Source organism: Delphinapterus leucas, chromosome 6, assembly GCF_059928025.1.
Source record: "Delphinapterus leucas isolate spDelLeu-1000000601 "Yukka" chromosome 6, BTC_Dleu_Yukka2, whole genome shotgun sequence".
Classification (NCBI taxonomy): domain Eukaryota; kingdom Metazoa; phylum Chordata; class Mammalia; order Artiodactyla; family Monodontidae; genus Delphinapterus; species Delphinapterus leucas.
The window spans coordinates 92,939,218-92,948,075 of NC_143134.1; positions in this window are offsets into that span (position 1 = coordinate 92,939,218).

An 8,858-nucleotide genomic window follows, 5' to 3' on the forward strand; every position below is an offset into this window, starting at 1 on the left:
AATCTAAGTGTCCATCATTGGATGAATGGATAAAGAAGATGTGGCACATATATACAATGGAATATTACTCAGCCATAAAAAGAAACGAAATTGAGCTATTTGTAATGAGGTGGATAGACCTAGAGTCTGTCATACAGAATGAAGTAAGTCAGAAAGAGAAAGACAAATACCGTATGCTAACACATATATATGGAATTTAAGGAAAAAAATGTCATGAAGAACCTAGGGGGAAGACAGGAATAAAGACACAGACCTACTAGAGAATGGACTTGAGTATATGGGGAGGGGGAAGGGTAAGCTGTGAAAAAGCGAGATAGAGGCATGGACATATATACACTACCAAACATAAGGTAGATAGCTAGTGGGAAGCAGCTGCATAGCACAGGGAGATCAGCTCTGTGCTTTGTGACCGCCTGGAGGGGTCGGATAGGGAGAGCGGGATGGAGGGGGATGCAAGAGGGAAGAGATATGGGAACATATGTATATGTATAACTTATTCACTTCGTTATAAATCAGAAACTAACACACCATTGTAAAGCAATTATACTCCAATAAAGATGTAAAAAATAAAAAAATAAAGTAAGAGAGCGACAGGCAAAAAAAAAAAAAAGAATGAGGAAAAATAAGTAAAATTTCAGAGACCTGTGGAATACCATCAAGCCTACCAATATACACATATGAGACTCCCAGAAGGAGAGAAGAGACAGAAAAGAGTAGGAAGAATATTTGAAGAAATAGCAAAAAACGATAATTTACACATTCATGGAGCTCAATGGACTCCAAGTAGAATAAAGAGATCCACACTAAGCTGCATTATAATCAAACTGTCAAAGAAAAGTCAAAGAGGATATCTTGAAAACAGCAGAGAGAAGAAACTATCACATTCAAAATATTCTCAGTGAAACTAACAGCTGATTTCTCATCAGAAACTAGGGAGGACAGAAGGCAGTGGTATGACATTTTCAAGTGCTGAAAGACTGTCAAGAATTCTATATCCAGCAAAACTATTCTTCAAAAATGAAGGGGAAATTAAAACACTCCCAAATTAACAATAACAGAGAATTGGTCATAAGCAGACCTACCTTACAAGAAATACTAAAAAGTCAGTCCTTCAGACTTAAATGAAAGGACACTAGACCATAAATTGAATCCACAAGAAGAAAAAAGGACACAGGTAAAGGTAACTACAGAGGTAAATATAAAAGATACCATAAATGTATATTGTTTGTAAATCTTTTCTTCTCCAATCTGAGTTAAAAGACCAACTGCACAATTTAGAGAAGAGCTAACACCCATCCTTCTCAAACTCTTCCAAAAAATTGAGGAGGAAGGAACACTCCCAAACTCATTCTATGAGGCCACCATCACCCTGATACCAAAACCAGACAAAGATACTACAAAAAAAGAAAATTACAGACCAACATCACTGATGAATATAGATGCAAAAATGCTCAACAAAATACTAGCAAACAGAATCCAACAACACATTAAAAGGATCACAGACCATGATCAAGTGGGATTTATCCCAGGGATGCAAAGATTCTGCAATATACGCAAATCAATCAATGTGCTACACCATATTAACAAATTGAAGAATAAAAACCATATGATCATCTCAATAGATGCAGAAAAAGCTTTCGAAAAAATTCAACACCCATTTATGATAAAAACTCTCCAGAAAGTGGGCATAGAGGGAACCTCCCTCAACATAATAAAGGTCACATACGACAAACCCACAGCAAACATCATTCTCAATCATGAAAAACTGAAAGCATTTCCACTAAGATCAGGAGCAAGACAAGGATGTCCACTCTCACCACTATTATTCAACATAGTTTTGGAAGTCCTAGCCACGGCAATCAGAGAAGAAAAAGAAATAAAACGACTCCAAATTGGAAAAGAAGAAGTAAAACTGTCACTGTTTGCAGATGACATGATACTATATATAGAGAATCCTAAAGATGCCACCAGAAAACTACTAGAGCTAATCAATGAATTTGGTAAAGTTGCAGGATACAAAATTAATGCACAGAAATCTCTTGCATTCCTATACACTAATGATGAAAAATCTGAAAGAGAAATTAAGGAAACATTCCCATTTACCACTGCAACAAAAAGAATAAAATACCTAGGAATAAACCTACCTAGGGAGACAAAAGACCTGTATGCAGAAAATTGTAAGACATTGATGAAAGAAATTAAAAATGATACCAACAGATGGAGAGATATACCATGTTCTTGGATTGGAAGAAACAATATTGTGAAAATGACTGTACTACCCAAAGCAATCTACAGATTCAACGCAATCCCTATCAAATTACCAATGGCATTTTTTACAGAACTAGAACAAAAAAATCTTAAAAATTTGTATGGAGACACAAAAGACCCCGAATAGCCAAAGCAGTCAGGAGGGAAAAAAACAGAGCTGGAGGAATCAGACTCCCTGACTTCAGACTATACTACAAAGCTACAGTAATCAAGACAATATGATACTGGCACAAAAACAGAAACATAGATCAATGGAACAAGATAGAAAGCCCAGAGATAAACCCACGCACCTATGGTCAACTAATCTATGACAAAGGAGGCAAGGATATACAATGAAGAAAAGACAGCCTCTTCAATAAGTGGTGCTGGGAAAATTGGACAGCTACATGTAAAAGAATGAAGTTAGAACACTCCCTAACACCAGACACAAAAATAAACTCAAAATGGAGAAAAGACCTAAATGTAAGACCGGACACTATCAAACTTTTAAAGGAAAACATAGGAAGAACACTCTTTGACATACATCACAGCAAGATCTTTTTTGATCCACCTCCTAGAGTAATGGAAATAAAAGCAAAAATAAACAAATGGGATCTAATGAAACTGAAAAGCTTTTGCACAGCAAAGGAAACCATAAACAAGACAAAAAGACAACCCTCAGAATGGGAGAAAATATTTGCGAAAAGAATCAACGGACAAAGGATTAACCTCCAAATTATATAAACAGCTCATGCAGCTCAATATTAAAAAACAAACAACCCAATCCAAAAATGGGCAGAAGACCTAAACAGACATTTCTACAAAGAAGACATACAGATGGCCAAGAAGCACATGAAAAGCTGCTCAACATCACTAATCATTAGAGAAATGCAAATCAAAAGTGCAATGAGGTATCACCTCACACCAGTTAGAATGGGCATCACCAGAAAATCTACAAACAACAAATGCTGGAGAGGGCGTGGAGAAAAGGGAACCCTCTTGCACTGTTGGTGGGAACGTAAATTGATACAGCCACTATGGAGAACAGTATGGGGGTTCCTTAAAAAACTAAAAATAGAATTACCATATGACCCAGCAATCCCACTACTGGGCATATACCCAGAGAAAACCATAATTCAAAAAGACACATGTACCCCAATGTTCATTGCAGCACTATTTACAATAGCCAGGTCATGGAAGCAATCTAAATGCCCATTGACAGATGAATGGATAAAGAAGATGTGGTACATATATACAATGGAATATTACTCAGCCATAATAAGGAACAAAATTGGGTCATTTGTTGAGACATGGATGGACCTAGAGACTGTCATACAGAGTGAAGTATGTCAGATAGAGAAAAACAAATATCGTATATTAACGCATGTATGTGGAACCTAGAAAAATGCTACAGATGAACCGGTTTTCAGGGCAGAAATTGAGACACATATGTAGAGAACAAACGTATGGACACCAAGGGGGGACAGCAGCGGAGGTGTGGGGGGGGTGTGATGAATTGGGTGATTTGGATTAACATGTATACACTGATGTGTATAAAATTGATGACTAATAAGAACCTGCTGTATAAAAAAAAAATAAAAATAAAAGACAACTGCACAAAGCAGTAATTTGAAAACTGTTGATAGGCTTATAGTGTATAAAGATGTAGTTTGTATGATCATAATAGCACATAGGAGGTGGGGGTGAGGAATGAAGCTATATGGGAGAAAAAAAATTTATACAATTGAAATTAAGTGGGTATTAATCCAGCATGGATTGTTATAACATGTTAATCCCCAGGGCAACCAGTAAGAAACTAATAAAAAATATGCAGAAAAGAAATGACAAAGGAATTAAAATGGTACATTTAAAAATATCTATTTAACACAAAAGAAAGCCATAATAGAACAACAGATGGAGAAAAAGACTTAAACCATGTAGAAAACAAATAGCAAACATAAAATGGCAGACACAAATACTACTGTGTGAGTAATTACAGTAACTATATATAGTTTAAACACTCCAATTAAAAAGCTGGGATCAGCAAAATGGTTAAAAACAAAAACATGAGCCTACTATATGTGTTCTCTACAAGATACATGCAAAGATTCAAAGACAAATAGGTTGAAGAGACAAGGATAGAAAGCAACATGCCATGTAAACAAAGTAGACCTGGAGTGGCTATACTAGTATCAGAAAGAAAAACAAAAACAACAGCTACTAGACTTTGAGTCAAAAATAGTTAATAGAGACAGAGAATAACATTTTTAAATGGGAAAGGGGTCAATTCATCAGAAAGACATAACAATTATAAATACAAATGAACCTAACAATGAATACATGAGGCAATAACTGACAAAGTTAAAGGAAGAAATAAGACAATTCAACAGTATTAGTTGGAGAATTCTGTATTTCAGTTTTAATAATGGATACAACAAATAGACACAAGACCAAAAAGGAAAGAGAAGACTTGAACAACACTATCAACCAACTACACCTAAAAGACATCAACAGAATATACTCCACCCAACGACAGCAGGATATATATTCTTCTCAAGCACAAATTAAACATTCTCCAGGATAGACCATATATGAGGCTACAAAAAAAAAATCTCAACAAATGCAAAAGGATTGAAATAATACAAAGTATGTTCTCTGACCACAATGGAATGAAATAGATAAATATAACTAAATGGAGAATTCAGCAAGGTTGTCAGAAACAAGACCCCTATAAAAATCAATAGCATTCAAATACCAACTATGTGTTAGATAATAATGCAACATAGTTGCAACAAAAGAGCTAAACGGTATCTAGCAGTCAACCTAACAAAGAACAAAGGAAAACTCCAATAAAAACATCAAAGATTTCAGTAAATGGAATGATATATCAGATTCATGGAGAGATGATTAACTTAGTCAGTTCTTCCCACTTAATCTGCAAAGTCAATGCAGTCACAAAGAAAACATCAGCATTTTAAAAACATTTAAACAAATAATCCAAACTCTATAAGAGGTTACAAAAGTCCCCAAATAGCTTATAAATTTTTGAAGAAAAGGAGAAGAGAGGGAGTGATTCCCTCTAACCAGATATTATGACATTCTAAAAAGATAATGGAATTAAAACAATATGGTACTGGTGAAGGTCAATTAGGTCAATGGAATCAAACGGAGAGCTCAGAAATAAATTTATGTTTGTATGGAAACTTGATATATGATAAAGGTGCATTTCAAAACAAGGGGAAAATAATTGTCTAGATGACATTGGAAAGACTGGCTCACTATATCAATAAAAATAAAGTTGGACCCCCTGCCTTACACCATATGCAAAAGTGAACTCAAGATGAATTAAAGACTGTCCTACAAAATATAAAGTTATAAAGCTAACAGAATAAAATAGGAGAATATCTTTGTGACCTAGAGATATGAAATGCTTTCTTAAATAAGATCCAAAATGCACAGACCATAAGTTAAAAAAATATATTGATGGTTTTACTATGTCTAAAAAAGGATTTCTTACTTACAGATAAATCTGAAAAAAAATATGAGCAATAATTATAAAAGCTATTGTTGAGAGAAATTAAGGAAAATTTAAATAAATGGAGAGGTATACCTTGTCCATAAATTGGAAGACTCAACATTGTTAAGATCAACTCTTCCTAAATTGATCTGTAGACTTCACATACTCCCAATGAAAATTCTAGTGTGCTTTTTTCTAGTTATTGACAAAACCAATTCTAAAGTTCATATAAAAATGCAAAGGACCTAGAATAGCCAAAACAACTTTTAAAAAGAGAAAGAAAATTTGAGGATTTAACATTGCCTAATTTAAAGACTTATTACAAAGCCACAGCAATCAAAATGGTGTTTATTGATGAAAAGATAGAAAAGTAGATCAATGGAACAGAATAAAGAGTCCAGAAATGGACCAACATGAATATGGACAACTAATTTTTTAACAGATGCAAAGGTAATTCACTGGAGAAAAAAATCATTTTCAACCAATGGTGCTACAAAAGTTAGATTATATATTTTTAAAATAATCTTTGATCCATATTTTGCACCTTCTACAAAAATTAACCCAAAATGGATCATAGACATAAATGTAAAACCCAAAACTATAAAACTTGGAGAAGAAAAGATAGGAGAAAATCTTTGCGATCTTGAGTTATGCAAAAATTTCTTATATAGGAAAACAAAAGCACAATCCATAAAAGAAAATAATGATAACTTAGACTTCATCACAATTTAAAACTTCTGCTCTTTGAAAGACATTGTTAAGACAGTGAAAAGACAAATCACAGACTACAAAAACATACTTGCAAAGTACTTGTATTTAGGACATACAAGTATATAGGAATACAAACACATAAATACAAGTATACATAGGATATATAAATACAGTTATTTATACAAATACAATATATGATCAAGGACTTAAATCTAAAATATATAAAGAACATTCAGAATTCAATAAGAAAATAACCCAATTAAAAGTGCACAAAAGATCTGAACAATTAAAAAAGATATATAGAGGGAAAATAAGCACACACAAAAAATCCTCAACATAATCAGTTATTAGAGAAATGTTAATGAAAACCACAATGAGATACCATTCCTTGCCTATTAGAAAGGCTAAAATTAAATAAAATGACCATATCAACTGTGAGTAAGGATGTGGAGGAACTGGAACTCATACATCCTGCTGATTGGAATGTAAAATGGCAAAACCACTTTGGAAAACAGTTTGGAAGCTTCTCACTCAACACTATGTATTGTCTGTGTGTGTGTAAAATCTATTTCTATGCTGTATATGTTTAAGTTTATTGATTTTTTTACCACATTGTATTCCATGATACCTATCCATCTTCTGCAGGAAGAAAGTCAAATTTACTTTCAACTTATTTATCCATTCTCTGCAGGAAGAAAGTCAACTTTATCTTCAATTGTTTACTACATCCTTTTACATCAACCCTTTTTTATCTTTGTAGGAATTTATCCAGGAGTGGGATTGCTGGGCCATAGTACATATGTACAATAAACACTGCTACATTGCTTTGTGGAATGGCTGACAAAGGTAAATTCCAACCAGTAGTGCACATGAGTTTCCATCTCCCATTTTTTTTTTGATAATTGCCAAATGGTGATCTTTTAATTACATAATTCTTTCTAAATTTATTACTTGGCATATAAGGGAGAGCTTTTCAATCTCCACCTGCTCATTTAATTATTCATTTATCTAATCAGTATGGACTCATGGATTTCTATTTTATTCAAGGGATTATAATCAATCAAAGTCATTATTTTGATGCTCTAATTGTCCCAGAATGGGAGTCCCTTCAAGCTGGTACCTCTGTCCTTTTGATAAATCTCCATCAGTTTTTTAATAGACTTTTTTAAAGAGCAGTTTTAGGTTTACAGAAAAATTGCACAGAAAGTACAGAGAGTTCCCATATGTCTCTCACCTTTCACCCCTCTCCCCACACAGTTTCTTCCTTGAGGTCAGGTAATGAAGATCAGGTAATATTCAGGGATTCTGAATACCCTAATAAACCAGGAGGCCATTAAATACATTCTCAGAAGTGGAATCTTTCCAATCTTTTGTTGCCAAAATGTCGCCTCATGTAGGCTTTATATATAAACAATAAATTCCATACTCTAAGCTTAGAGATATCTTCACAACCTGACAACACTTTTGTAACACTTCCTTCTAATCACAAAGGAAAAAACAGAATGTTTGGAGCCATTTCTCTATTCCCTGAAAACATGCCCCACGCATGTCATTCCTAATTCCTGTATATCACAAAATTGATTGATCATAGAGCCACAGAGTTAAAACTATCAGAAATTTTTTGCAATCATTATCTTATAGATGGGACAACTGAGGCCTAGAGAGGTGAAATCACTTCCCTTAAGTTCATAAAGCAAATTAGCAACAGTGATAACCAAAGTCTGTTGATTTCTAATCATCTTACCAAATATTCCTACAGTGATAAAAATTAATTCTCCCACCCACACAAAAGCCTTTCATCCACTGGTTCACTTACAAATTGTTCCAGGACCATTGTTAATAATTATTACTAAACATCAGTAGGTTTCGATACTAAGCTGTTAAACAACAGACAGCACCACACACACAATTATTGCTAATGATACATGGTGGACCAGTGTTCTACCCAATCGATAGGTTTCTTTCATTTGTTTTTGTTGCATGTGTGTGTGTGCATTTGCGTGTTTTATTTTTTTCCTCCAGTTTCTGTGAGTATCATATAAAAAGGGAAGTTGGAAATGTGAAGGCTTCTATTGTTGCACAGACATGTGACTCTTGTCAAAATGGCATTAAAGTTGCTCAGACACTGAAATGAAAGCAAATGTGTGTACCTATCACATTATGTAGGGAAACCAATGTAGGCTGAGTTGCATGTCACAAAATGCCCCACATGTGACATACAGGGAAAATGACATAATCCAAGTATTCAGCAAAAGCAGCCCACAGTAACAACTGCATCATTTCTGAAGAGGAAGAGAGAACAGATGGCTCAGCAAGCAATTGTAGAACAGCCAGCTTCCCCCTCCACACCTCCAGAACCAAATTGCCTCCCAGTGTCTCATCC